Below are 27,948 nucleotides of genomic sequence, written 5' to 3'. Positions count from 1 at the left end.
ATATACTCTTCATGCAATTGAAGCTTCCAAGCCATTCTAGGCTCTTTCCTCTAAGCCCTTTCTACCACTGACCTGCGGGGCTTGCTCTATTGATTCCCCTTTTCTGTTGTGCCTCACTGCTAGAACAATGCCAATTATTACAAGTGACAAAGATGGCTCTACCCCATGATTATGTAGCCCACCACTAATATATACCTTCCTGTTTACCCCCTTTCCCACATTTGTTTCAAAATCTCTTCCCTGTGTCTGCTTTCCCACTTTTCCAGGTGAAAGTTTCCTCCAGGGGTTCCAACTTCCCCTCTCAATGCAGGACAACTAGAATTTTCAAGCACCAGATGCCTCAGGCCTTGCCCAGTGTAAGGTCTTCATCTCCCTTCACCAATCATTTCTCTCCACTTAGAAACATTCATCAGTGGAATTTACTTTTACCTCCATAGTAAGGCCTCCTTCCTTACTTCCTTGCTCTTCTTTTTCATATCATACTTATAGACAACACAAAATCCAGTAGACCTGACAAATGAACAGCTCTTGTTGCAACAGAACTCAGCAGGCATCACATCCACATAGCAGTCCTGAGTGAAGCAATGCTGGCAAATGAAGGCCAGCTTACTGAAGTTGGAGCTAGATACACATGTTTCTGGAGTGGCTGCAGTGAAAGGGAGTGCTGTGAAGCTGGTGTAGCTTTTGTAATCAAAACTAATCTAATCAACTTGTATGCCTACCATGAGGAGTGAATGATAGGCTCATGACAATGCAATTGACACTTGCAGGAAAATGCCACCCCACCATCATCAATGCCTATGCTCCCGCCATGAAAAACCCTGATGAGGTCAAAGAAAAATTGTATGAAGACCTGGAGACCCCTATCATCAATGTGCCAAAAGAGGACAAGCTAATAATTCTGGGTGACTTTAATGCTAGAGTAGACTCAGACTACCAGAGATGGCAGGGAGTCCTTGGGAGGAATGGACTTGGAAACAGCAATAGCAATGGTCACTTCCTACTGAAGACTTGTGTATCTCATGACCTTCTCATCACCAACACTGTCTTCTGTTTACCTAAATGCATTAAAACTTCATGGATGCACCCTGACAGCAAAAATCGGCATTTAATAGACTGTGATTGTAAGGAGAAGAGGTAGACCAGGATATGAGATTGATGATGGCAGTGTGTGGTGCAGAGTGCTGGACTGATCATGGACTTATCCCCTCCAAGCTAAATATTTACATTCAACAAAAGTAGAGGCCACGAGGCAAAATGACTACCAGAATTAATATCAACAGATTTGAGCACTTCTCTGAGCTGAAACAGTCTGTTGCTAACTTGGAGGGAAAATTGAACCAACACATAGTTGGCAACACTGGAGCAGAAAAGCAGAGGGTACCTTTCAAAGATCTGGTGTACAGCACTGCATTTGCTCATCTGGGTCAGAACACTCACAAACACTGAGACTGGTTTGACGAAAATGATGGGGAAATTCAGAAGCTGCTAAATGAAAAAAATGAGAAGTATACAGGATTTACCAGTAGGATAGTTCATCCATCCGTAAGAAGTTAGCATTTAATTCCACCAAAAGTAAAGTACAAGCAAAGCTTAGAGAGATGCAAGGTTCTTGGCTCAGTAAGAAGGCAGGTGAAATTCAGTTTATGCTGATAGCAAAAATCCAAAGTGCTTTTATGATGCCCTGAAGGCTATTTATGGGAGAACAACCTATGGTGCCTCTCAACTACTCAGTGCTGATGGAACCACATTGATTAGTGATAAAGACATCATTCTGGAGAGATGGACTGAACACTTCCATAGTGTTCTCAACAGACCATCATCAATCAATGCTGAAACCACTGACCAGCTACCTCAGGTTGCAGTCAGTCCCTCCCTAACTGGAATTCTAACTGAAGAAGAGGTTTTGAATGCCATTAGGCTTCTTTCATGTGGCTAAGCATCTGGTGCTGATTCTGTTCCAGCTGAGATTTACAAGGTGGGGGCTCCACTGCTCATATAAAAGCTGACTGAAATTTTCCTGGATTGTATGGCAAGAGGCAGTTATCCCCCAGCAGTTCAAGGATGCTTCCATTGTCTGACTCTACAAAGGTAAAGGAAATAGATTGTCCTGTGACAATCACAGGGGGGTCTCTCTCTCTCTCAGTCATTTCTGGAAAAATTCTTAGCAGAGTCCTCCCTAATAGGCTGATTCTTCAGCTGGAAGATGGTCCATCTACTAAGAGCCAATGTGACTTCAGAAAGGACTGAGGAGTGGTTTGCTGCCCAACAACCTCAGGAGAAATGGCAGGACCATAATAGAGATCTGAAAACAAAGTTTGTAGATCTGACCAAGGCCTTTGATACTGTCAGTCATGAGGGCCTATGGAAAACTATGTCAAAATTTGGTTTCCCAGAAAAGTTCATCAGCATTGTATGTCAATTTCGTGATGGCACACTTGCATGAGTTCTGGAATGAAACAGGGCTGCGTGCTTGCTCCCATGTTTCTTAGCATCATATTTTCAGCCATGTTGTCAAACGCCTTCAATGTGGATAAACATGGCGTCAAGGTCAGCTACCATGCTAACGGTAAATTCTTCAACTTGAAAAGGCTACAAGTCAAGACCAAAGTGGAGTGTTGTTGCATGATTTTCTGTTTGCAGATTTTTGTGCACTCAATGTACCTTCTGAAGCTGAGATGCAATAAAGTATGGATCGATTCTCTGCTGCTTGTGCTAATTTTGGCCTAACAATTAATACCAAGAAAACACAGGTGCTCCATCAACCACCACCACACCATCCATATGTGGAACCAGCGGTTACAGCAAATGGAGAAGTTTTGAATGCTGTGGATAAGTTCACTTATCTTGGCAGTGTACTTTCCAGGGATGTACACATTGATAATGAGATTGACACACACATTGCCAGAGCTAGCTCTGTGCTTGGAAGTGTTTGGGAGACTCCAAAGGAAAGTGTGGGAAAGAAGAGGTATTAGACTGACTACCAAACTGAAGGTCTACGGAACTGTTGTGCTCACCTCATTGTTGTATGCCTGTGAAACCTGGACAGTATACCAGCACCATGCCAGGAAACTGAATTACTTCCATTTCAATTGTCTTAGGGAGATTCTGAAGATCACCTGGCAAGATAAGATATTAGACATTGAGGTACTTTGTCAAACTAAACTGCAAACCCTTCAAACTCTAATGCAGAGAGTGCAACTCCAAAGGGCTGGCCACATTGCTTGAATGCCAAATGTAAGCTTGTCAAAAAGACTGTTTTACGGGGAACTCACACAGGACAAGTGCTCACATGGTGATCAGAAAAAGCAATACAAGGACACTCTCAAGATCTCTCTTAAGAACTTTGGAATTGATTGTATGACATGGGAGACACTGGCACAGGATTGCCCAGCATGGCGTGCCCTCATCAGAGAAGGTGCTGTGCTCTGTGAGCAAAGCAGAACTGAAGTAGTTCAAAAGAAATGCAGGATGCACAAATTTAGAGAATCCACTCCAAATGTTCACACAAACTCTTTGTGCCCAACCTGGGTAGAGCATGCTGAGCTTATATTTGTCTGATCAGCCACAGTCAGACACACTATAACTTGACTCTAGCATAGTGACATTATTTTGGTCCTCTTCGAGAACAAAGGACAACAATATTCCATTCTCTCCTATATTTTCTAGTGGATGCAGAATAGTCTCACATTGTTCAGATGTCCTTTCCTTTGTATTTAAAGGTCTTTTTCCTTAATGACCTGCAGAACTGTTTTTGAACTGAATTGTTAAGTTTAATCACTATGTTTCTTGGAGTTTGCAGCTTTAGGTCTGTTTTTTTTTTTGAGGTGATTTGAAGAATTTCATTTTCTATATTCAAAAGTTCTGGGCAGTTACTTTTTATTATTTCCTTCCTTATAGTGTTTTTTTTTTTGTCCTGTCATGGTCTGCTGGGAGATACATGATTCTTAGGTTATATCTATGCATCCTGTCTTTGAGATGAATTTGTTTTGTTTGCACAGTAAACATATTTTATTTTAATGTTATTATTATTACTATTATTTTTTGCTTTTCTTCTTCTAGGTTGTCTTTTATTTTTGTGTATTTGCATTCTCAATCTATTGTTCTCTCTTTTGTTCCTTTGGTGAAGACTGCCATTTCAGATTCCAGTTTTTCTATCCTGATCTTTATTTTTGCTGAGTAGGACATCAGTTCTGTTCTCATAATTGTCATTTCTCTTTTAAACTACCAGGAGCAGCATGCTATAGTTTCATGTTCTCAAATTCCACAGAGTCCTCTGTCTCATCAAGTAGTTACAGCACCTTTTATGGTTCTGAAATATTTATTTATAGAGGGCTGAAGCTGTTGACTAGATCTGGATGACATATTTCCTTCTGTAATTACTATTTTTCTTGTTGATTTATCTGTTTATGTTCAGTGTTTTTGAGTTTTCTTCTTCCTGAAATCTTTGGTAATTATAATCCCCCCCATTATTTTCCCTATTTTTTTTAAAACTCCTTCCCCTCTGATTGTGGTTTCCTTGGGGGCTGTATTTCAAAGCACCTCATTTTCCTCCCAGCCTGGGAAATGTATGGTTCACCAGCTTACTTGTGGGTGATCAGAACTGGCCCCAGTTGGATGCTATGCTTTTTCCCTGAGGCTTGGTGTTCTGTCCTGGTGACCTATCTCACTCCCTCTGCTTCTCAGATCTCTAGCCTGGTATCAGCAGTTCAGAGCCTGTTCACCCAGGACTAGCAGTTCAGAGTTCTGCAGTACTGTTTCCCCTGGCAACAGCAGGTCAGAGTATTGCAGCACTGGTGCTATGGGGTTTCAACCCCAACTGGTGCTATGTGGTTTCAACACCCCCAGCAAGCTTTTGCTCCTGAAAGGCTACAGTCAAGTTGTATGTCAATGCCTGAGCAAACTTAGAGCCAGGGCTTCCACGGCACTAGAAAGGAGTAGTTGGGACTTGGATGTAGGGGCAAGTTTTGTTGTAAGCCTGTGACATGTCCTTATATCTGCTAGTGCAGCCTCACTGCTGAGAGCATGAAAGGTAAGGGAGAAGTGCTGAGTGAGCTCAGGGTCAATATTTGTCAGTACATACATTTAAGATTTTTTTTTTTACCTTTTTCTGGATTCTGGGTATCCCAAATCATGGAGGCTTTGGTACATCATTTCTATTTTAGAGAGGTCTGAAAGGTCATGGAGATCAGAGAAAAAGTTTAGTCTTCCATCTTGTTGATCATGCAACTCAGAAGTTCTGGTTTAGTACCAATGACCCCTTAATTGACAATTTAAAAAAATATTTTTTATTTTCTTCGATCAGCAAAAATCTGCATTCTTTTCCTAACCCAGCTCCTAATGAGAATGAAACAAAAACAAAGCTCTTCTTACAAATATGTATGTTTAAGTGGAACAAATTTTTGCACTGGCCATATCCATATATATGTATATATGTACATATACACATATGCATTTGTGTATGTGTATATATGTATATGTGTATATACAGATGTGTGTGTGTGTGTGTATCTCATGCTCTGAGTCACTTCTCTATTCAAAGATGGACAGCATAATAATAGTAGTAATAACAATAATAATAGCTAACATTTATATAGTGCTTACTGTGTATAAGGCACTGTGGTTAAGTACTTTACAATTACTATCTTATTTGTTCCTCACGAAAACCTTGGGAGGTAAGTGCTATTATCCTCATTTTACAGATGGGGAAATTAGGACAAATAGAAGTTAAGTGACTTGCCCAGGGCTACATAGTAAGTAAAGGGCTGGATCTGAACTCAGGTCTTCCTAACTCCAGGCTTTGTGCACTATCTACTGTGCGACCTAACATGTTTTATCTTTAGTCCTCTAGAATTGTGGATGTTCATTACAGTGATCAGAGTTCCTAATTCTTTCAGAGTTGTTTGTCTTTACCATAGTGTTATCATTGTATAAAGTGTTCTTCTGGTTCTGTTCACTTCATTCTTCATCAGTTCATATGAGCCTTCTCAGGTTTTTCTGAAACCATCTACTTCACTACTTCTTATAGGAAAAGTGTGCTATCATATCTATACACCATAATTTGCTCATCCATTCCCTAATTGATGGGCATACCCTCAGATTTTGTAACTTTGCTACTTCAAAAAAATCTACAAATATTTTTGCAGATTCTTAGAGTTCGTTTTGCTTAGGACTAATCCCACCTTTAATCTACCTTTCCTCTAATTCCCCCTTCTCCCTTTCCCCTCCTATTTCACTACTGAATGAATGTGTGTGTGTGTGTGTGTGTGTATATATATATATGTATATATATACACACACACACACACACATATATATACATATATATATGTATACATATATATATATATGTATACATATATATATATATATATATATATATATATATATTCACGTACCCAACTGTTTGTGTATATTCTTCCCTCCTTTGACCAGTTCAGATGACAGTGAAGTTCAAGTGTCAGCCTGCCCCCTCATCCTTGTTTGTATCAACCTTGTATACCAATTATGTGAGATAATTTTCCCTAACGTTCTAATGCCCCACCCCCATCCTGAGTATTTTCCTTCCTCTTCCTTTTCATTCTCCTTTTAAGATCATTAAGACATAATAGAATCAATTCCAGACCTCCTATCTAATTAGATTTCCTCTATGACCCTTGATGATGACAGTTGGTGTCCCCATATTTGAATGTTAGCAGTTGATCATTGTTTAGTGACTTTTCAACTTCAATGTTTCTACACAGCTCTGGTATTTTCATTAGGATTGTTTGGAAGTTCACCATGAAAGGTTCATCTCTCCTCTCTCCCCCCCACCCTCTGCCCCAGTGCACTGTACTCCATTTTTTTGGGTAAGTAATTATCGACTGTAAGCCCATAAGCCTTCTAGAATATCATATTCTGAGATATCCACTCCGTTACAGTGGTGACTGCTAAATTATGTATGATCCTGTCTGTGGCTCTTTGGTACTTGAATTCTTGCATTCTGGTTGCTTGCAAAGTTTTTTTTGTTGTTGGTTTTTTGTTTGTTTGTTTTGACCTGGAAGCTCTGATTTTGGCTATCATGTTTTTCAAAGTTTTCAGTTTAGTGTCTCTTTTGGGAAATGACCAGTGGATTCTATTTCCATTTTGTTCTCTTGTTCTAGGAGATCTGGGCAGTATTGTTTTGAGATTTCTTTAAACATGACATCATTTTTTTTGGTCATGGCATTCAGGTAGTCCACTGATCCTTAAATTTCTTCTCCTTGATCTGTTTTCTAGGTCATTTTCTTCTATTTTTCAGTCTTTTGACTGTTTTTAATATTTTTTTTTGCTGTCCCATGGAGTCAGTCACTTCTATTTGGTACATTCTAATTTTCAAGGATCTTGTTGCAGGGGCAAGATTTTGTACTTTTTTTGGTGCCAAGCTGCAAAACTCTTTCCCCCTCCCATTTACTCCTTTAGAAATCTCATTTCATTGAAAAAAATTTGTACTTCTCTAAACAAAACAAAACAAAACAAAAACAGCAACTTTTGCTCCATGTCTTGACCTCAGGAACTTAGCTGAATTTGTGTCAAAGTTGTGTTTTTCTTCTAAGTTTAGCTTGTAGATATTTTTGAGCCATCCTCTTCTGGGTTTGTGTCTTGAGAGTGCCTATCACCACAAGAGCTTTCTATGGGGTTCTTTCCTGCTTGTTTTTTCTTCTAGCTTACTTCATAACTTTGGATTTGATGTTGGGTCTAGGCTCTGTGTACTTCTGCAGAGAAGGTCTAGGCTGGTCCTATTACTGCCTTCTTTGTGATATTGAGAGCTGTGTTGTTCCAAGGTCTCAGGGACATCTCAGGCTGAGGACCTGCAGGCTTTCAGTACTCCCAAAGTGGTCTGATTCAGGGCATAGCCTGATTGCTGCCTTCCTTGTCTGAGCTCTGCAAGTTTCTGACCTGGGTTTGTTTCTGAGAAACAGTAGACTCCTGCTGGACTCAATCACTGTCAGGCAGCTGGGAAGTTCTGTTGGCTCAGAGTTATAGAACTGCAGATTTCCCTTTGGTTTTGGATTCCTGCACTGGTTTTTCTTTTACAGATTTCAGACTGGGATGGAGGCTGGAACTGATAGTTCTTCTTCTGTGGTCTGAGTCACACTGCTATTGCTTGCTTCTCTCAGTATACCACCCAGAGCCTCAGACCACTGGAGGTGGTGGTGGGGGGCACAAGTCCCTTAGTCCATCTTGGATTTGTGACCCAGAACTAGGTTCACAATGTCCCCATCATGGTGCCCTCGTAAGGATATGGGACCCCTTCTTGCCTCAGTTCACAGTCTTTTTCTGGGTACTGGCATGCTGCATGCATGGCATGCTTCATACTAGTCCTCATTCCTCATATCTCTTGATCTGTTTCCCTATGCTGACCTAGGCTAGAAAAACGAGTCACTGTGACTTTCCTGAATTTCCTCATCACCGTTCAGTCTGTTGCATTTTCTAGATCTGTTTGGAGGAATTTTTCTTCTGGGATGGGAGTTCCTCATTGCACTCCTTGCTACTCTGACATCTTGATTCCTGTCTTAATTGCCAAATCTAATTGCCTTTTTCTCAGTCCTCATCCTTTTTGGCCTCTTAGCTGCCTCTGACACCATCAATTACTCTCTTTTCTCTAGGTTTTCATAACACTTGCTGTCTCTTGGTTCTCCATCTTATTTTTCTGTCTGATTCTTGTCAGTCTTTTTTGTTGGATCTTCATCCAGGTCATATTTGTCTCTTGAGGCTCTTGCCTGGGTCCTTATCTCTTCTCCTTCTTTACTCTTTTTACTTGGTGATCTCAGTATCTGCCATTGATTCAACTATCATCTCCACGCAGATTTATTTGTTCAGTCTTAACCTGTCTACTGACCTCCATTCTTGTGTCTCCAATTGCCTATTGAACATCTTGAACTTGATATCCCATAGATATCTTAAGCTTAACATACCCCAAACTGAACTCATCATCTTTAGCCTTAAACTTTATCTACTCCATGAACAAATACAAAATTCTCAGTTTGGCATTCAAAGTCCTTCATAACTCAGCCCTTCTATTTTTCCAGTCTTCTTACATCTTACTCTCTTGCATATACTCTTCAATCCAGTGACACTGGCCTCCTTGCTGTTCCTGTAACAAGATAATTCATCTCTCAGCTCTCAACATTTTCTCTGGCCGTCCCCCATGCTGAAATGTTTTCCTTCATCATCATCTCTTAGCTTTCCTGGATTTCTTCAAGTCCCAGATAAAATCCAAGAAGTATTTTACAAGAAGCCTTTCTAAATCCCTCTTAAGTCTGTTGCTAGGCTGTAATTCAGAACTCAATGAGTTTTTCTTTCACGCTTCTTGGAAGCATAGTAATTTGTTCAGGTCCTAGCATGCCTATTTGAAGAGATCTTGAGACTAGGGGCTTGAGTCTAGCACCACCTAGACAAAATCCTCCCACACTGTAGGCACCTGTCTATGTGTGCCCTGAATGGGGTAGGTAGGGCTTTTTGGTATGATCTGGGACCTGAATGTTTCTTGAAGCTAACAGCAGCAAAAGTGGCAAAAATGTGTTTCACAACATGAGTCCTTTTTTCTAACTTTCCTCACACTAGGTTCAAGTTAAAAAAAGAAAAAAAGTTTTTTTTTCCATGCGACAACAACATGAACTCATAGTTAGGTATTACAGTTCTCCCACATCATGACTTTCCCCCTCGTGATTTTCACATATCGCGGGTTTGCATAAGAAATTAAATGGAAATTTGGTGGGAGTTCTGTGGAAGCTGTAGACAACATGTGAATGCCAGCAGATGACAGAGAAAAAGTTCAGAAACTCAGAAATGCATAAAATATGTGTACAGTACTGTAGAATATCAACAAATTTTATCTTTTAATAGCATAATAATTCATACTTCTCTGGTATGAAGGGTCAAAATTTTAATGTAGATTTTCCTGATCAAAGTGGTGCCACACACCTAACCCTTTCAATGTAGAGGGGATAACTCTATATGCTTTGGAAAAATCAGTTGGTCAGTCAGTCAATAAGCATATATTAAGTGTTTACTATATGCCAGATAATCACTGGGGAGAGGCAAAATTAGTCATTGCCTTCAAGAGGGTCATGTACTAATGGGCGAGCCAATATACAAAGAACTAGGTAAATAGAAGGTATATTCAGAGTAGATTGGGGAGGGATAGAGAGAGGCTAATCTCAGAGGGGAAGGCACAAGCAGCTTGGAAAAAGGTCTTATGCAGAAGGTTGGACTTGATCAGAGTATTCAAGCGAAGAAAGGAAACTAAAAGGTAGGGGTGAAGAATGGAACATTCCAGCCAATACAAAGGCAGGGAGTCAGATATGGTATGTCATGTTTGAGAAATGACAAGGAGACAAATGTCACTGGATTGTAGAGCTTGAGGAGAGAAGAAAAGTTTAAGACTAGAAAAGGAGCTGAGTTATGAAAAGCTTCAAATGTCAATGAGAGGATCTTATATTTGATAGAAATAATAGGGAACCATTGCTGTTTCTTGAGTAGGTGGCTGACATAGCCAAACCTGTGTTTTAGAAAAATCACTTTGGGGGGCAGCTAGATAGAGCACCAGCCCTGTATTCAGGAGGACCTGAGTTCAAATCTGGCCTCAGACATATAACACTTACCAGCTGTGTGACCCTGGGCAAGTCACTTAACCCCCATTGCCCAATCAAAAAAAAAATCACTTTGGTAGCTGAGTGGAACATGTACTAGAGGGGACAAACTTTTAAAAATAACACTGTAGTGCTTACTATGTGCCAGGCACTGTGCTACTCTTTACAATTGTTATCTCATTTCCTCCTCACAACAACTCTGGGGGGTAGGTGCTATTAGACTCTTTTTACAGATGAGGATGAAGAAGCTGAGGCAAGCAGAAGTTAAGTGACTTACCCAGGGTCACACAACTAGTAAATGTCCGTGGCCAAATTTGAACTTGTCTTCTTGACTTCAGGCCAGGTGGTCTATTCACTGCATCACCTGGAAATCATTAAGCACACTATTCCAAAGTCCAGGCAAGATGTGCTGAGGGCCTGAAAGGGGCAGTGGCTGTAGGAGTGGAGAAGAAGGGATGAATATAAGAGATGGTATGGAAAAAGTGACGATAGAGTAGATATATGAAGATGAAGAGCTGAAGATGGCGTCCCTCTTGAAGCCGGGGTGACTAGGGGGGGTGGTGCTCTCAACAACAACATGGAACTGTGGAAGAGGCGAGGGCTTGTGAGGTGACAGAACGAGTTCAGTTTTGGACATACTAGGTTTGTGATGTCTGAGGGACAATCGGCTCAAGGTGCCCCAGAGTGGGGGACTGGAGCTCAGGTGAGAGAACAGGGCTAGATATAGAGATCTTGGATTCACTGAACCCAAAGGGACCGGTTTCAAAATAGTAAAAACACACTCTCTTTCTCTTTGCTCTCACTGTCTCTGGGCCACACCTTGACTTACTGAGGAAAGCATCACTTGTTCCTTGGAGGGATGAGTTCTCTTTTCTCACTCAAACCTCACATTCTATGTGCTTGGATACAAAGCATAGTAAAAGATAATATTTGTAAAGCACTTTATGGGCCTCAAAGTGCTACATAAAAGCTAGCTATTATTAAAAGAAATCATGGTTGAATTAGCAGCTTTAAGTACAAAAAATAAAAAGAGGAAAACAACCACTTCAACTTACAGGCTGCCAGAGGGAGGGTGGTACTTGGTTCCTTTACTTTCCTCCTTTCTTCTTTCTCTTGCTTCCCAACAAAGTGGAAAAGATATGGCCTGACAGCTACAGGGAAGAGATGGCAGTCTCCCTAGGCTAGCTCTTGGTAAGGAGCAAGGGGAAACAGAGGTCTGAGAGGGCCTGCATGTTTGACAGCAAACCCTCCTGCTGCTTCCGAAGTTAGCTCCTAGCAGCACTGGTCAGCCCCTCTCCTTGGTTCCCATTCTCTGTTGGGCCAACTCTGCCTCTGGCTCCAGGGATCCTGGAGGGGGCTCTGCCCTGGTCCTTCACCAGGCTGCCAGAGCTGCTGCTTCTCTCCTGCGAGATGGGGCCCTTAACCCTTGTAGTCCCATTGGCTCGTCTATGGAAGTTTGTCCCTCCCTCAAGCTCCCCAGAACTGGAAGACCTTAAAGCCCAAGTGGCTGCATTCTCCCACCTTTTAGTCCTTGGACTCTTCACTGGCCTGTGGAGGAGCACTCTATATGTGCACCCTGTCATTTGTCACCCTGACAAAACACCCCATTTCTCAGCTCTGGGCACTTTCTCTGGCAGTCTTCAGGCCTGAAATTTTCTCCCTCCTCATCTCCACCTCCTGGCTTCCTTCAAGTTCCAGCTAAAACTCCCCTTCAATAGGAAGCCCTCCCCAATCCCTCTTAATTCTAGTGCTTTCCCACTGTAGATTATTTTCTATTAGTTCTGTCTATAGCTTGTTTGTACATTGTTATTTACATGTTGTTTCCTCCATCAGACTGTGAGCTCCTCGAGGGCAGGGACTGTCTTTTGCCCTGTCTTTGTATTCTCAGCACTTTGCACAGTGCTTAGCACATAGTAGGTGCTTAATTTATGTTTACTGATTGACTTGACAAGCCATTACACCAGAGCTGCCAGTCCCCCCCCCCCCCCCGAACACCCCATGCAACAGGACAACTCATTCACTTTGGGTGCCCACCTAAACACAACTCTCAATTGTGGCTCCAAGAAGCTACAGCATGTGTAGTGGTCACAATCTGGTAAAACCTCTTCTGGCAGATGGGCTAAACCAACCTGAAGGTAACGAGCAGGCCTCAGACTTGTTGAAGAGTTAGGGGGATGTCTACCCCAAATAGGTGAAGACTTCTCCCTGCAGAACGGGTAGATGAGAGCACTTTGTTCCAATGGCCATGAAGCAGGTACTGTGGAGAGCTTAGAGCTTAGCCAGACATCAAGGACACCAAGGTTATCCACTAAATCCTGAGCCATTGCCAGTTTCTTGACTTTTGTCTTGCCATTACACTTTGATGATTCTGGCAGAGAGTGTGAGGCTGACAACTTTAAGCAACTTTGACTCACTGAAATCCAATTCATGTGCAAGTCAAGACATTACCCCATGACGTCACTGGTTCTCTGAAATTAAGTAAGAACAACTGACTAACCTTCCCCTCTTCCTAACCTGTGTCATCTTTGATTCTTCACTCTCTCCCCATATCATTAGTTCCCAAAATCTGCCATTTCTCTCTTTCTAACATCTCTTGTATAAGCCCCATCTCTCCTCTGACACTGTCACCACCCCGATGCAGGTTGTCATCACTTCACACTTGAACTATCGAAATAGTTGCTGCTGGTTGGTGTCCTTGCCTCAAGCCTTTCCACTGTCCATTCTCAAGTCATCTTCCACTCAGTTGTCAAATCTTTCTCAAGTTCAGGGCTGCCCATGTCACCCATTCCCTTTTCCATCCCATCAAGTACAGTGACTCCCTATTTATTGCCTCCAGGATCAAATACAAAATTCTCTATTTGGCTTATAAAGCCCTCCATAACCTTCCTCCTTTTAATCTTTTTCTTACACCTCTTTCTCTTCTCTGCCCGCCCCCCTCCCCCACACTCTGCAATTCAGTGACACTGGTATCCTTGCTGTGTGACCCTGGACGAGTCACTTAAGTGTGGTCTGCCTCAGTTTCCTCATCTATAAAATGGGTTAATAATAGTACTCACCTCCATGGGTTTTTGTAAGGATCAAATGAAATAATAATTGTAAAGTGCTTAGCACATAGTATGTGCTATATAAATGTTCGCTTTTATTATTCTTCTTTCCTTCTAACATGGCAATATTTTATTTATTTATTTATTTTTTGAAAGGCTTCAGTATTGTTTTAATGTCTTACAAATAATTTATCATCCATATCCTGAAATAACATTTCCAATTCTGACATAGAATCACAAAATATTAAATGGTTTCCCAGTGTCTGCTTATGGTTTTTGAGAAAAAGCATCCCTAAAGCTACCAATTTCAAGGGATTTTTACAGATGTTGAGTATTTGCTGTCCATCTTTTCTTTGCTTCCTTGTCAGTTTTCTTTTGTTTTCTGCTGTGCACTTTTTACTTCATTGTTTTTCCCCCCTTTCTCTTGCCCCAGAAGGCTAGAATTAAGCATAGATATATTTATATATAGATATATACATACACATATACATGTATACATACACACATATATAAACACATACTTTTCCTAACAAATTCTATTCCTGATCTGTTTTTATGTTTGTGTGTATCTCTTATTTCCTATCCCTCCTGACTCTACTTTACTTCTACTTCCTACTTTGCCCTCCTATTACTTAACCTACTCCTTCTCCAAGGATCCCTCCCTTATCCTCTCATTCCCATAAATCTAAACACCCTTCTATGCTCCCCTTTGACTTATCTCCTCACTCTCCCCTCTAAAATTCCCTCCCTTATCCTCCCAAGGATTCCTTCTCATCCTCCCATTCCCATTAATCTAAACACCCTTCTATTATCCCCCCTTAACCTATTCCCTCACCCTCCCCTCTAGAGATCCATCCCTTATCTTCTCCCCCTCTCTATCTTCTTAGTGTTTTATTTGTTTCTGAATTTAGAAGACTTTATACTCACATATATATATATATATATATATAATATATATATAGGTAGATATAGATATATATGTATTATTCCCTCTTGAACCCATTCCCAATGAAAGTAGGTTTCCAGAACTAACAGCACTTCTCTCCCATCTAATTCCTCTATGTTGGTTCTTCCTCATGCACTTCATTTGTATAAGATAATTACTCTTTTTAGCTACTCCTAAATGGTTTTACTTTTTAAAGTCATATCATAATCCAGTCTATCCTAATCTTTCTTATGAACTACCCAATTACTAATAACAATCTTGGACATGTGTTTTATATTTTACATACATAAAAGGTAAACAGTCTGTCCTTATTGAATCCTTTGTAATTAGTCTTTAGTATGTACCTTATATTTCTCTTGGCTCTTGTATGCTATATCTTCTATTAAGTTCAGGTTTTTTTTTTTTAAACAAAGTCCTGAAAGTCTGACAATTCATTAAATATCCATCTTTTTCATTCAGGATTGTGTTTAACTTTGATGGGTATAATATTTTTGGCCAGGACCCCAGTTCTTTTGCTCTTCGATAAATAATGTTCCAAGACCTGTGGTCTTTAAATGTCACCACTGCTAGGTCTTGTGTGATTCTAATTATGGTATTGCCATATGTAAATTTTTTTTTCTTGTTGCTCTTAATAGTTTAGCCTTGAGGTGGGGGTTTAGAATTTGACTATAATATTTCTGTGGTTTTCCTCATAGGACTTCTTTCAGGTTAAGATCAGTGGGTTTTTTCTATTTCTACTTTCCTCTCTTGTTCTAATGCTTCAGGACAATTTAATTATTTCTTGTATTATTGTATCAAGATTCTTTTTTTTTTGATCATAGTTTTTAGGTAGTCTGATTATTCTTATGTTTTGTTGATCTGTTCTCCAGATTAGTTGTTTTTATTATGAATTGTTTCATATTCTCATCTATTTTTTTCATTCTTTATATTTTGTTTTATTATTTCTCGATCTCTTATAACTTTGCTGGCTTCCCATTGCTCAATTCTGTTTTTCAAGGAGTTATTTTCTTCCTTAACATTCTGGATCTCCTTTTCTAATTGATCGACTTTCTTTTCATAATGTTCTTGTTTTTCTTGGATTTTTTTTTGGCTTCTCCATGTCTCTCATTTGATTTTTAAAGTCTTTTTAAGTTCTTCTATGAATTTTATTTATTTTTTTGTGTAGGTGACCATTTGATGTTACTCTTTTGGGTAGAAGAGGGTTTCTTTGCTTCAATATCCTCCTCTGAAGATGAACCCTGGTCTTCTCTATTCCTATAATAACTCTGTATGGTTGGATTTTTCTCCTTTGCCTGTGTATTTAAAAAAAAATATTGTACTAGCTTAGTTTTTGTAATCACCTCTAGTCCCGGGGAATGAAGGATGGTGCCTCTGGCCTCAGATCCTCCTTCAGTTCTCCCCTCTGACCTTGAATCCAAACCAAGACCTCCAGTCTCCTGGAAGTGCCCACAGCCAGCAGCATCCCTGCCCCAGGGCTTCTACACTCACTGGATATGTGCTGGCTCCTTCTCACCCTGGGCCATGTCTCTGCAGCACAGCTGGGTCTGGCGTTCCTTGTCAGCAGAGGTTCCCTCAATCTTCCCATCTCAGACGCCCAACTTTCCTCACTGTCCCAGAGGTAAAACCCCCATAGCTGGGGCCAAGGCAGCCTCTCAACCCAGCAAACCCTGGGGCTTGCTGCTTGTTGTTTAAGTGGACAGTAGACCTAGCCTGGAGACATTCATTCTTCACAGGGACCAAACCTCATCCAGGCTTTTTTCTTCAAATCTTCTCAGATTGTCTCTGGAGGACTCCTGTTCTACCCCTACCCTTATATATTTTTTACTGTTCTATGTTTGCACTGAGGTACTATTTTATCTCTTTTATGGGGGAAAATCTTGAGAGCTTGGGATTTTTTTTTTTTGCCTACTCTGCCATTTCCCAGAATTCTCTCCTATTTTATTTTTCAGTTCCAAATTCCAAAATCCAAAAAATTCAAAACCATAAACAAATATGTATAGTTAAGGAAAATAAATTCTTGCATTAGCTTTGCCCACTTCCCCCCTCCTATATGCCTTAATCATCACTCTGAATCTAAAAACTCTCTAAATGGAAGTGGATAACATGTTTCTTTATGAGTCATTTGGAAGTTGTTTATCTTTACAATATAGTTATTATCACAGAAATTGTTTTCCTGGTTCTGCTCATTTCATTTTTGATCAGTTGATACAAGTCTTCCAAGGTTTATCTGAAAGTGTTCCCCTTCATCATACATTATAATAGTATTCCATCCCATTCATATATTATAACTTGTTCAGCTATTTGTCAAGTAATGTGCAACTTCCCAGTTTCTAATTCTTTGCTACCACAAAAAGAACTGCTATAAACATTTTTTTTTGTACATATGGGTCCTTTTCCTTTTCCTTTGATTTTTTTTGGGATTTGGACCTAGTAGTGGTATTGCTGGGTCAAAAGGTATGCATAGGTTTTTTTTTTAATATAAATTTATTTATTTTTAGTTTTCAATATTCATTTCTACAAGCTTTTGAGTTCCAAATTTTCACCCATCTCCCCCTTCCCCCCACCCCAAGATGGCATGCATTCTGAATATCCCTTCCCCTAGTCTGTCCTCTCTTCTATCTCTCTCCCCTTCTCTTATCCCCTTTCCCCTTCAATTTTCCTGTAGGGCAGGATAGACTTCTGTACCCCATTTCCTGTATTTCTTATTTCCCAGTAGCATGTGAAAACATTTTTTTTAAACATATGTTTTTAAAACTTTAGGTTTCATATTTTCTCTCTTCCTCCCTCCCCTCCCACCCTCATTGAAAAGGCAAGCAACTCAATATAGGTTGTACATGTGCAGTTATGCAAAACATTTCCATAGTAGACATGTTGTGGAAAAACTAACTATTTCCCTTAATCCTATCCTACTTTCCCATTTATTCTATTCTTTCTTTTGACCCTGTCCCTCCTCAGAAGTATTTACTTCTGATTACCCCTTTCCCAATCTGCCCTCCTCTCTATCATCCCCCTGCTCCCTTGTCTCCTTCTCCCCCTATTTTCCTGTAGGGTAAGACAGATTTCCATACCCAATTGAATGTGTATGTTATTCCCTCCTTAAGCCAAATCCTATGAGAATAAGATTCACTCATTCCCTCTCACCTTCCCCTGTTTCCCCTCCACTGTAAGAGACTTTTCTGTCTTTTTTTTTGTGAGATAATTTACCCCATTCTACCTCTCCCTTTCTTCTTCTCCGAGTATAATCCTCTCTCATCCCTTAATTTTATTCTCCAGATATGACCCCTTAATCTTCAACTCACCCTGTGCCCTCTATCTATCTATCTACATATACATACATATAATTTTTTCCTCCAACTACCCTAATACTGACAAAGGTCTCATGAGTTATAAATATCATCTTTCCATGCAGGAATGTAAACAGTTCAATCTTAATAAGTCTCTTATGATTTCTCTTTCCTGTTTACCTCTTCATGTTCCACTTGAGTCCTGTATTTGAAAGTCAAATTTTCTATTCAGCTCTGGTCTTTTCATCAAGAATGCTTGAAAGTCCTCTATTTCACTGAATGACCTTTTTTCCCCTGAAGGATTATACTCAGTTTTGCTGGGTAGGTGATTCTTGGTTGTAATCCTATCTCCTTTGCCCTCTGGAATATTATATTCCATGCCCTGCGGTCCTTTAATGTAGAAGCTGCTAAATCTTGTGTTATCCTGATTGTGTTTCCACAGTACTTGAACTGTTTCCTTCTGGCAGCTTGTAATATTTTCTCCTTGACCTGGGAACTCTGGAATTTGGCTATAATATTCCTAGGAGTTTTCCTTTGGGGATCTCTTTCAGGAGGAGATCTGTGGATTCTTTCAATTTCTATTTTGCCCTCTGGTTCTAATATATCAGGGCAGTTTTCCTTGATAATTTCTTGAAAGATGATGTCTAGGCTCTTTTTTTGATCATGGCTTTCAGATAGTCCAATAATTTTTAAATTCTCTCTCCTGGATCTATTTTCCAGGTCAGTTGTTTTTCCAATGAGATATTTCACATTGTTTTCTAATTTTTCATTCTTTTGGATTTGTTCTACTGTGTCTTGATTTCTCATAAAGTCACTATCTTCCAATTGCTCTATTCTAATTTTTAAGGAAGTATTTTCTTCAGTAATCTTTTGGACTTCCTTTTCCATTTGGCCAATTTTCTTTTTAGGGCATTTTTCTCCTCATTGGCTTTTTGGACCTCTTTTGCCATTTGGGTTAGGCTATTTTTTAAGGTGTTATTTTCTTCAGTATTTTTTTGGGTCTCCTTTAGCAAGCTGTTGACTTGTTTTTCATGATTTTCTTGCATCACTCTCAGTTTTTCCTCTACTTCCCTTACTTGCTTCTCAAAATCCCTTTTGAGCTCTTCCAAGGCCTGGGACTGATTCATATTTTTCTTGGAGGCTTTGGATGTAGGAGCTTTGACTTTGTTGTCTTCTTCTGGTTGTATATTTTGATCTTCTTTTTCACCAAAGTAAGATAATATAGTCTGACTCTTTTTGTGCTGCTTGCTCATGATCCGCCAATTACTTGAGTTTTAAACTCTTTGTTAAGGTAGATCTGCTTCCAATGTGGAGAATGTATTGTCCCAAGCTTCAGGGGTTTGTACAGCTGTTTTCAGAGATACTTGTAGGGACCTGTAAATTTTCAGTTCTTCCAAGGTGGTATGATAAGGGGCGAGATGTTTACTCCTTTCTGTCCTGTAACTGTGAGGAGGGGCTCCTCTCCACAGCCACTACAAGCTCTACCACGCCAGCGCTCCTCCTCACCCCAGCACTGCCGCCTAGAACTGTGGCCCAGATCCACACACGGGCAAAGCAAGAGATTCCTGCCTCAGCACTGGCAAAGAGATCCCTGCAATCCCTCTCTGATCAGCCACTGGATTTCCCTTCAGTCTGTGGGCTGGAAGCTCAGGAAGCAGCTGTCCCCCCCCACTCCCCCAGGGCCATGCTCTTGTGAAATGGAGCTGAAACCCGCCTTCCTTTCTCAGCACCGACAGAAACAGGCTTTTCCCACTGACCTTCTAAATTGTCTTTGGCATTGGTGGATTGAGGAAGCCTCCACAGCTGCCTGTGATTCAGCCCTCTGAGGCCTGCTCCAGGTTTGCTGTGGCCTGTGTGCCCACGACACACTGCGCTCCCAGCCCAGAGCGATGCACCTTTCTGATCAATCACCCAGCTTGTCTTGGGCTGGAAATTTGTTTCACTCTGTCTTTTTGTGGGTTCTGCTGCTTCAGAATTTGTTTAGAGCCATTTTTTTTAACGAGTATTTGGAGGGGTTTGGAGGAGAGCTCAAGCAAGTCACTGCTTTCACTCCACCCCCCCCAGGTATGCATAGTTTTAAAGCCCTTTCAGTATAGTTCTAAATTGTTCTCCAGAATGTTTGGACTAATTCTCAACTCCAAAGGGCATTAATGTAACTATTTTCTCACTTCCCCTCCAGCATTTGTCATTTTCCTTTTCTGTCATCTTAGCCAAACTGATAGGTTTGGGGGGGTTCCACAGACTTGTTTTAATTTACATTTCTCTAATTATTAGTGATTTAGATTTTATATGACTATTGATAGATTTGATGTCTTCTACCTGTTCATATCTTTTGACCATTTGTTAATTGGGAATGACTCTTTTTTTTAAAGTAAATTTGGCTTAGTTTCTTATATATTTGAGAAATGAGATCTTTATCAGAAAAAACTGCTGTAAAAATTTTCCTCCCAGTTTCCTGCTTTCCTTCTAAGATTGACTGCATTGATTTTGTTTGTGCAAAACCCATAGTTATTTTAAATGGAATCTATCTCTTCCTACTGAATTTTGTTGCCAATATATAGAAATGCAGGTTTGTGTGGGTTTATATTATATTCTGCAATTTTACTAAAGCTGTTCATTATTTCAGCTAGTTTTTAGTTGACTAAGGTTCTCTAAACTAAACTAGCATGTCATCTACAAAAAGTGATAGTTTTGCTTCCTCTTTGACCATGCTCATTCCTTTAATTTGTTTTCTTGTTTTATTACTATAACTAGCATTTTTATCACATTGTTTGGAGTCATTTTTCAGTTGTTCTAGCCCTATGCTGAATAGTAATGATGACAATGGGCATTCTTACTTTCCCTCAATCTTTTCGGAAAGGGTCCAAACGTGTGCCCACCACAGATCATTCTGGCTCTTGGCTTCAGGTTGATACTACTTATTGTTTTAAGGAAAGCTCCATTTATTCATACGCTTTCTTATGCTTGTAGCATTCATATGTTTTTAACCGGAAAGGGTATTGCAGTATCATGATCATATTTGCATCACAGAAGGAATTTCATAAGGCCCTTTCTTTTCTAATTTTTAAACAATTTATGTAGCATTGGAATTAATTCCAATTAATTTCTGCATCAGTTATTTTTGATTAAGAAGACACTTTATTTTTTCATTTTTTTCAGCTTTGGCTTTTTAAAAACATTTCTTCTTGTCTTATGGTGTCATTGGCTCCTAATTGGTCAATTCTAATCTTCAGGTGGTTTGTTGCTTGGACAAGGTTTTCCACTTTTGGTGCCAAGCTGTTAATTCCCTTTCCTATTCTTTCTTCCATAAAAGGCAACCAGTGGCTCAGCAGAGCACTGGGCTTGAAGTCAGAAAGACCTAAATTCAAATCCAGCCCCAGACACTTCTTGGCTATGTAACCCTGTAGGGAAGGGCTAGGCAAATCTTGATGTTGTTTTCTCAGAGATATTGAGTATTGTGTTGTTCTAAGATCTCAGGGACTGCTCAGGCTGGGGCCTTGCAAGCTTTTAGCCCTCCCCAAATGGTCTGATTTAGGGTACAGTGTGATTGCTGTTCCCTTGCTCTTTGCTCCGCAAGTATCTGGTCTAGGTTTTGGTCTGAACAGCAGTAGACTATTGCTGGACTCAGTCACGATCAGTGACCTGAAAAACTGTCAGGTCTGAAACTCTTGCTCTGGCTATTCCACTGCAGGTTTCAGAGTCACACTGCTACAGTATGCTTCTAAATCTGCTCCTTTCTTAGTACAGTGCCCAGGGCCAGTACCAAAAATTTTAAATATAGCCAAAGCAGTACTTGGGGGGAAATCAACATCTTTAAACACTTTCATGAGTAAGAGAGAGAAAGAACAGATTGATGAATTAGGCAAGCAACTAAAAAAATTCTAGAAAAACAACAAATTAACTAATTCCAATTAAGCACCAAACTCTTAATGAGGTTGTGGGAAATAAACAAATGAAACAAAACTTATTTTAATAAATAAAATACTAAAAATCAAAGAGATTGGTGGATTTAAAGCAAAAAGTCATTGAATTAATAAATAAAACTAGGAGCTGTTTTTGTAAAAACCAATAAGATATATACATTAGCTAACTTGATTTTTAAAGACAGAAAAAAGAAAGTCAAATTGTTGGGAATTATTTTGCCCCATTATGTGCCAATAAAACTGACAATCTAAATTAAATGGCTGAATATTTACAAAACTATAAAATTCCAAGATGAACAGAACAAGAAATAGAGGGTGTAAATGTATCTTAGAAAAAAAAAATGAAGCTAAATAAGCCATAAGTGAACTTCTAAAGAACAACAACAACAAAAAATCCGAGGCCAGATGAATTTACAAGTGAATTCTATTGGACACTTGAAGAACAACTAATTCTAAAACTATATAGACTGTTTGAAAAAAAAATAGCCGAAGAGGGAATCCCATCCTATTTTTCCTATGATACAAATAAGGTCTTGATTCCTAAACCTGGGAAAGAGAAAATAAAGAAAACTATAGACTAATGACTTTAATGAATATTGATGCAAATTTTTAAAATAAAATATCATAAGAGAGACTAGAGCAATATATCATAAAGATTTTACACTATGACTAGGTTGCATTTATATCAAGAAAGCAGAACTACTTTAATATTAGGAAAACTCTAAACACAACTGACCACATTAGTAACAAGAGTAATGGAACTCATGATTATATCATCAGATCAGAAAACGTTAGAATACTCATTTCTGTTAAAAACACTAGGCGGTATAAAAATAAGTAGATCTTTCCTTAACATAAATAGTATCTACATAAAACCAAGAGTTAGGATTATCTCTGCTAGGGATAAACGGGAGGATTTTCCAGTAAGTTTGAGTAAAGCAAGAATGTCATTATTGCCATTAGTATTTGATACAGTTCAACAAATAATAACTACAGTAAAAAGACAAAAAAAATTGAAGGAATAATTATAGGCAAAGAAGAAACAAAATAATCATTATTTTAAGGGGGCATGACCAAGAAAAGAATTTGTTTTGTTTGATGATACATGTTTGTAACAGGGGTTTTATTTTTCTTCCTTTATCATTTGGAGGTGAAGAGGTAGGAGGGAGAGAATGTAGATGTGAAAATAAAATAAAACTTAATTTTAAAAATGCATGGATAATTGAAGTCCCTCATTCCTCCCAAAAGTGTAATGGATTTTTTATCTGTTTCTTGAATTCATCCATTTTCTTTTTCTGTCCACGTGATCTTCAGAACTCTACAATGAAAATATTACTTTTGCTTATCACTCCATTGATTTTCCACTAAAAGCTAGGTCCATATCCTGTCTCTGATGCTTCATAGGCCTAAGTTTCCTCATCTCAAAATGAGGGAATTGGCCTATATGGCCTCAGAGTTGCTTTCAGCTCTACATTGACGATCCTAACATCCTAAGCATACTCTCCACCTGATTTCTTTAGCTTGGGTGCCCAGATTTTCTCACGAGTATAGTTTCTTAAAATACAATGCTACTATCTATTCTGCTTCCTTTGAAAAAAAAGCATACCCTTCTAAAGCCATATTTCAGCCATGAATATCATCCTACAAAGCGATGATTCTTAAGTCAACACGTCTTTATTTGCCTGTTCCCATGTATCAAATCAAGTGGTTCTTGTTAATGGGATGGTGCACTGGGGTGTACTGGAAAGAACATTTGGATTTGAAGTTATGTGAATCGGCTCCCATATTTCCTAGCTGTATGACCTGAATGCAGGGACCCTGAGAATTTTCTGGGTCATAGACCCTTCAGTTATTTTGGTGAATTTTATTGACCCTTTCTCAGAACGATGTCTTTAAATGCTTGAATAATATACATAAGATTATAAAAAAAAACAGCGACATGAAAATACGGTTATCAAAATATTTTTTTAAAAGGTCCATGGACCCAGGTGAAGAATTACTGCTTTAGAGTAAGTTACGAACTCTCTTTGGGCCTCATTTTGCTCCTCTGTAAAATGAAGGAGTTGGCAATCTCTATGGCCCTTTCTAGATCTGACAATCTATGATTCTTATGTAGAACAAAACATTTTAAACCAGACTCTTCAATATAAATGAAACTGATTTTATGACAATGTATAATCCCATTTATCTCTTGATTCCTCTTTAGTTACTGCATGCATCCTGGCTCCAGGCACCCCACCCCATTTTACGACTGCATATCTACTACAATCCACTTTCTGAGAACCCTGGAAACCTATGGGGTGGATCCATCTTGGATCATCATGTGTGGAGACAGTGCTGGAGGGTCATGTGCAACTTCTGTTTGCCAAACCTTCATGACCCAACCAGATCTCCCCAAGATACGAGCTCAGATTCTGATCTATCCCTATCTCCAGGGATTTAATTCCCAGCTGCCTTCTCATCAACAGAACAGATATATCCCATTCCTTCACTGGAATGCTCTCACTTCTTTTATGTTCCAATATTTTTATATCCACCCTTCTTGGGAAACCACTATTCTGAATCGTGCTTATGTGCCCCCTGAGATGTGGAAAAAGTCTGAGGAAAGGATAAATGTCCATAACATACCTGAGAGGTTCAAAGAGAGAGGCTACCAATACATACCACCTGGCCCTTGTAATGAGACTGCTTACTTGGAAACCAGGACAGATGCTATGGACAATAAATTCACCACTAATGGCTGACAAGGATATCATTGCCCAACTCCCTGAGACCCTGCTTGTGAGCTGTGAGTTTGATGTCCGACGGGATGACGCACTATTGTACAAGAAGAGGTTGGAGGACTAGGGGGTACCAGTGAGCTGGCACCACATTGAAGATGGTTTTCATGGTGTGGTCCTCACCTTCGACATAAAACCCTTTTTCTTCCCCTGCTCCTTAAGAATTCTGAATATTGTTGTCCATTTTATAAATGATCTGTGAACCTCACTCCCAGGACTTTGAAGAAAAGAATAGCAAGTGTGGACTCTATCCAAAGCTAAGGGCCTTGTTGAGCTTCATTTTACTGATTTAAGGGATAGGGCAAGTTCTGTAGCTGAGGGGAAGAGACACGGCGTATAGTCCCGCCTTAGAATCAAGAGTGCCAAAACAGTTTCTAATGGATAAATAGTTAAAGGAAGGTGGTTTGAAGTAGTGGTTGTTCACAGACACGACGGTGGAAAGAATAGGCTGGATAATCCTCGTGTTATCTTTTCTAAGTCTATATTGGCAATATGGGCCATTCTTATTGGGGGTGCCATAAGATGGATTGTGAGTACCCAGCTGATTCCAGGGTGATAAGGTTCAGGTTTGACTGGAACATCTGCCTTCACTCTCTGAGCTTCTGGGGGCTGGGCCTATGAGTGACAAACTGGTCTATGACTGAGACTGGACAATCCCATGTGGCTTTCTGTGATCAACCTGGAAGACAGAAAGATAGTATGTCCTTGATCCAGAGACAGGATATTGCTGTTAGGCTTATACTCCACAAAGATCAAAGAAAGAGGAAAAGGAGCCACAGGTACAAAAGTATTCATAGCAGCTCATTTTTTTAATGCAAAGAACTGGAAGCAATGGGAGTTCCCAGAAGTTAGACAATGGCTGAGCCAATTATGGTATATAAATGTAATGGATTACTATTGTGCTATAAGAAATGTCAAAAGGGAGAGTTTCAGAGAAACCTTGGAAGATTTCTATGAACCAATGCAGAGCAAAGTGAGCAGAATCACAGCACAATTTCTATTATAACAACATTGTAATGTATGATAACATTGTAAAGAAAAAAAAAAGCTTTGAAAGACTTAAGAAACATGATCAATCCAATGACCAACCATAATTTCAGAGGACCAATGATGAAACCTGCTACTTGCCTCCTGATAGAGAGGTTAAGATATAGACATACACATCTGGATATGGGCAATTGGGGAATTTGTTTTGCTTAACTATACGTATTTGTTACAAAGTTTTGGTTTCAACTGGGGGTATGGTAAAGAATGGAGGGCAGGGTTAAGGTTGCCTCAAAAAATAAAGAACAAAAAAAAGAAACAAAAAAGAATCATTGAAGCATTTTTAAAAAATACATAGGGAGGAAAAGAAAGAAGACCAGAATGAGTCATAGATAAGGAGGTTGGCTTTGTAGGTTACATGTTGAATATTCTATTTACATAATAGGTTTACAATTTTATATACAATTCTCTTCTGTTCTATGTATATGGAAATGTTCACTTTATTTGGGGTTTGTTAAGCTCAGAATTTTTTATAAATCTCCCCAAATTAAAGAAAGATGGCATTTTAAGTTATCAAGGATGACAGGCAATAGTGTTAGTGAGGTGACTGGTTCAATATTTTCTAGATTAAATTGGATACATTATATATTGTTGATGAGTGTGGAGATACAGGGAATTGCTCTACATCAGTGTTCAGAGTTTGGCAAGAAATGTAAAAGGTTGGCAGGGAAGGTCTGTCTCAGTCAGGTAAAAGGGGAGCACTGTCCAGGACAGGAAGCATCCCAACAAGTCACACCTCAGCAAACCAGTGGCAGGTCCTGAGCCCCAATGTGGTGGAGCAGGCAAATGCCAATACCAGGACCCCCACCCCCCACCATAGGCAGACAGCAGCCAGGACCATCCATGTAATGAAGCATAGCCAGGTGAACAAGCAAGATGCCAATACCTGGACCCACAATGTGCTTCAGTGTAGCCCCAGGCAAGTAGGCAGATGTCAATGCAGGGACCTCCCACGAAACTCGGTACATTCCAGGCACCAGCACTGGGATCCCAGCTCACCACCAGGTAAGCTGTCAGACCCTTATGGCTTCCAACACTGACAACCACCACACACCCCACTCCATCAACACAGCACCAGACGTGAGGATCCCCCATGGGCCTCAGCGCAACACCAGGGCAGCACCAGAAAAACAGTCAAGGTCTGCAGCCAATGGCACAAGAAGCATTCTAACCCAGGAGCAGAGCTCAAATCTAAAAGTAAGGAAAAAGGCTACTAGAAAAGATGAGCAAGAAACAACAACAACAAAGAATCTAACCACAAAAAGTTATAGTGAAAAGGAAGCTCAAGACACAAACTCAGAAGAGGACAACAATGCCAAAACATCTATGGGCAAAGCCCCAAAGAAAAATGGAATTGTTATCAAGCACAGAAAGAACTCATGGGAAAGCTCCAAAAGGAGCTTAAAAATCAAATAAGGGAGGTGGAAGAAAAACTGGGAAAAGAAATGAGAGTGATGCAAGAGAATTAAGAAAAAAGAGTCAAGAGGTTAGAAAAAGAAAACTTGACTCCTTAAAAAGTAAAATTGGCTAAATGGAAAAGGAGGTACAAAAATCTACTGAAGAAAACTGCTCCTTAAAAAGTAGAATTGGCCAAATGGAAAAGGAGGTACAAAAGCTAACTGAGGAAAATAATTCCTTAAAAATTGGAATTTGGCAAATGGAAGAAAATGACTCTCTGAGACATCAAGAATCAGTCAAACAAAATCAAAAGAATGAAAAAATAAAAGAAAATGTAAATTACCTCACTGGAAAAACAACTGACCTGGAAAATAGATCCAGGTGAGATAATGTAAGAATCATTGGACTGCCTGAAAATCACAATCAAAAGGAGGACCAGGAGAGCATCTTTCAATAAATTATCAAGGAAAACTGCCCTGATATCCTGGAACCAGAGGGCAAAACAGACATTGAAAGAATCCACCAATCACCTCTGGAAAGAGATCCTCAAAAGAAAATTTCAAGTAACGTTATAGGTAAATTTCAAAACTATCAGGTCAAGGAAAAAAATTTGCAAGCGGCCAGGAAGAAACAATTCAAATACTGGGGAGCCATAATCAGCATCACACAAATGCAGAAAGGCAGAAATATTAAATGTATCCTTTTCAGATCATAATGCAATAAAAATTACATTAAAAAGGCAGTGGAGAGACAGATTAAAAATTAATTGGAAACTAAATAATCTAATCCTAAAGAATAAGTGGGTCAAAGAACAAATCACAGAAGCAACCAATAATTTCATTAAAGAGAATGATAATAATGAGTATACCAAAATTTATGGGATGCAGCCAAAGTAGTACTTAGAGGAAAAACTATT

General features: G+C 39.5%; 1 pseudogene; it reads left to right on the top strand.

The window, feature by feature from the left end:
• Positions 1-24,792, top strand: part of LOC144454400 (arylacetamide deacetylase-like 3) — a 52,243-nt pseudogene extending 27,451 nt beyond the window's left edge.
• The last annotated feature ends 3,156 nt before the right edge of the window (positions 24,793-27,948 follow it).

Source organism: Phascolarctos cinereus, unplaced genomic scaffold (assembly GCF_003287225.1).
Source record: "Phascolarctos cinereus isolate Bilbo 61053 unplaced genomic scaffold, phaCin_HiC Scaffold_726;HRSCAF=1367, whole genome shotgun sequence".
Taxonomy (NCBI): domain Eukaryota; kingdom Metazoa; phylum Chordata; class Mammalia; order Diprotodontia; family Phascolarctidae; genus Phascolarctos; species Phascolarctos cinereus.
This window is presented reverse-complemented; position numbering and strand designations above follow the sequence as displayed.